Raw genomic sequence first — 3,979 nt, 5'->3', positions numbered from 1 at the left:
CTTATGTCCTTAAAACTTCCCTTCTGACAGTGAGAAAGCTCGCTCCCACTATCCATCATCCATTTATTTATTTGTTCAACCCAATATACATTTTAAAGTAGTTTCAGAATTATTAACATGTACTGTTAGTAAAAGCTTCTTCAAAAGACATATGTTTTTTATTTTGTTTGGATAAATACCTAGGAGTACAATTGCTGACTATAGGGTGGGTGTCTGTTTAGTTTTATAAAAACATGCCAGACCTTTTCCAAAGTAGTTGCACCATTTTAAGGACTATCTTTTTAAAACTTTTCTTAAGATTAATTTCTCCCAGGTTAAAATTTTTCAGTGGATTCCCAACTTAGTTAGAATTAAATCTAAACTCCTTAACCTTGTCTACAACATCTTATGTGATCTGATCCCTGTCTATTTTTTCCAACCTCATGTATTGCCATCTTTCCCCTCATTCACTCTTTCAGCCACCTGGCTTTTTAAAATTGTTTTGTCAGAGCCTCAAAAAACCAGAGTCTTCTATCCTTGGAGTCTTCATATGTACTGATCTTGCTGCCTGGTAGTTCTTCAGAGCTGCTGTATTCTTCAAAGCTCCATACTCTTTAATACACACACACACACACACACACACACACAAACATCCTTATAGAGGCCTTCCTTGGCCATTCAATCCAATGTAGCTTTTTCCTGTTATTTTCTCCTATGGCAAATTTTTACCGTTAATTATATTCAGATAACTGCCCACAGTTAGTACTTACATTTCGATATGCTTATTTACTTACTTATTTTCTGTCTTTACCACTAGACAGCAATATACATGACAATAGAAACTACATGCATTTTGTTCACCTTATATTCAGAAACTAGAACAATATCTGTACATGGTAGTGTTCAAAAAATCTGCCGAGAAAATAAATATATGAATGAAAAGAGTTTTAAATTTTTATGTAGTGAAATCTGTCAGTCTTTTCCTTGATAAGTTTTGTTTTACACCATACTAAGGAAAGCTTTTCCCAGAAGACTATTAAAATGATCTTCAATATTTTTCTAATACTTTTATAATTTTATATTCTACATTAAAATTTTAGTTCTCATAAAATTTATGTTTGTGTATGAAAGAAAATAGGTTCGTAGTTCTTTTTTAAATCAAATAGTAATTTTTCCAGCACCATTTATTAAATAGTCTATCTTGCTACTTTGGTTTGAAATGTGTCTTATTTATATACTAAATTCTCATATATACAAACATGTTTCTGGATGTCTGATATTTCATTGATTTATTTATCTATCTCTACAAAAGTACCAAACTGTTTTGAGTAGCATAGCTTCTTAGTATGGTAGAACCAAACACACCATCTATCACCACCATCACAATTATTCTTATCTATTCTCAAACACTTCATTGGAATCAAATTGTCAAGTTAAAAAAAGAAAAAAAAACAACCCAGGACACTAAAGATTTTCATCGAAATTTCCTTTAATATACAGAATAATTTAAGAACTGCAATTTTTATTGTATTGTCTTCTTATCTAGCAATGTAGTAAATGTCTTCATTTTCTCAGATTTCTGTAGTTCATTCTTAATATAGTTGCATATGACTAGATTCAGAGCATTTATATAACTCAAAATTAGATAAAACTTCCAAGATTACCCCTGGTTATAACATGTACTCAGCAACCTGCAATGCTTTTATACTTCTACTGCTTAGGTATTCATTCCCTCCTGAGGAAATGCATTTTATTACAAAACAGAGAATGACTTGGATAATGATATAATAGCCTCATTGAAAGACTGTCAGAAGGGTCTCAAAACTGTCCTGTTCCACAATTTTCTTTGTTACACAAAACATATTTTTAGTGGTGAATATCTTGACCAGTATCTATAACAATTTTATAAACTCGTATATTTCACAAAGCTGTATCAGATATATGGCTGCTCTGTTTAGGCCCTGTTAGTGAAAAAAAATGGTTATAAGTCTTTACAAAGAAACATTTGCCTCACAACCAAAATTGTGCAGTATATCTGAAATCACTGTTTCTTTTCTTCAATGTTTTCATTATTGTTGCTGCAACATAGTAATCCCTTGATTAATACTTGCTGGATTAATGAATGGATTATTCCTAAAGATTTATTTCTTCTGATAACAGGGAACCATAACTATATTTAAAGAAAATATTTTCTACTGCGGAGAAACAGTAGAGAAAAGACCTCCCTAATTACAGACTTTCTAATATTCTTTTCTGGAAAATACACATTTATAAAATTTATTTATGACAACCAGAGCCCTATAAAAAATATTACATAATTGAGCAGGGTACAGTGAAGTGTGTATGTGTGTGTGTGTGTGTGTGTGTGTGTGTGTGTGTGTGTGTGTGTGTAGAATCAATTTCTGTGGATGGGTAACTTTAAATAACTGTTAACAATTTTCTGTGACTGTTTCCTAGATGCAAGGACAGAAAGAACAAGAAGTCCCTTTTATCAAAATATTCTCATCTATCAATAGAACAATCTTCAGAATCAAAAGAATTAGCTAACCCAATACTATAAGAAGCTTTGATATTCATAGTTTTATGCTTTTGCAAATGGATATATATAGCTGACAGATTTTATTCATTTACTCTAATCCAGTAGATGGTGCTACATGTCTGTATATGTAGAGTACCACAAATGCCTTTTTTCTTTTTCTTTCCCTTTTTTTTTTTTTTTTGATCTCTTTCTTTTTTAACCAGAACTCTCATCAAGGTCTACTTTTATAATGAATCTCATTATTCCTGACATCTGAGCCAAATCTCTGGGTGCAGCACTAAAGATGTACTTAAAGAGAACCCCACTCCCCCAGAAATAATTGTGAACCAAATACCAACCTAACAATCTATTAACACTTTTTTTCCTTCAGCTCATTCTCACTCTAAAATGACAAAATCTTTGGTATCACACGGAATTCTGTGTCAATGCATTAAAAACATCCAGCTGCAAAATCATAGTCTCTCTTATGCTTCCAAACACTGCTAGTTGCTCTTATTGTGAAGCAACCATAACAATGATAATAATTAACAATGAAAGTTTAAATTCAGGATGATAATAGATAGAGCAACATGTAAATCAACAATTTAAGAAGATAACATACACTCTCTTAGATATATGAAATTTTATGAACAGTATTGTTGATAACCATACAAATTAATGTTTCTTTATGAATCATCAAAGACTGAAAGCTTTAGAAAAATAAGGATTCCATTAGGTAGCAGCACAAATAATCCATGTCACCCACAAACCTACAGTTAACTTACATTACTTATTTATTATAAACATAACTTAACTTGACATATAATCAGAATCAGAAGTTATCAAGTTTTTGCCTACTTTTATCTTGTAGATTTGTAATATGTTATTAGCTCACAAATTAAAAATGCTTTGAAAATTTCATTATATTATAAATCAAAGGTAAGGGGACATCAACTACTAATATAAAAATTAGAACATTTTTATTACTGTACTGGTTTATTGTGTTAAATTTTGATTTAAACTCTGATGCAATTTCATAAAAGTCTTTTCACATTCTTTGAAAATTATTTTACTCTTTTTATTGTATCAAAAGAAAAATGAGAGCAGTATTCACTAATTTTAGATGAGTTTTATACATAGTATAGGTTTTAATAATCTGCTGACCAAAGGCTTAATAAAATAATTTTGTTCAGTGAATTATATCACTTTAAAGACTAGATTCTAATACAAACACAGATAAGTCAGAAGTAACCTTTCAGATGACTATTTTGTCATTTATGCTTTCTTCTATTTATGTCTCCATTAACTCTTTCATCAGACTTTGAAAAATTCTAGGAGACAGAATTGAACTGGTTATTCCCAGATAGGTTACGCAGCATAGAAAAGCTGTGGTCTTCAACCAAGAATATTTCTTGATGAAAAAGACAAAAGAAATGCCATTCAAATGGTCAGTTATTAGCAAGGTAAGGCAATATAAATCAA

The sequence above is a fragment of the Pteropus medius genome, unplaced genomic scaffold (assembly GCF_902729225.1).
Source record: "Pteropus medius unplaced genomic scaffold, Ma_sr-lr_union100, whole genome shotgun sequence".
Taxonomy (NCBI): Eukaryota; Metazoa; Chordata; class Mammalia; order Chiroptera; family Pteropodidae; genus Pteropus; species Pteropus medius.
The sequence above is the reverse complement of the archived record's forward strand: the minus strand, read 5'-3'. Positions refer to the sequence as shown.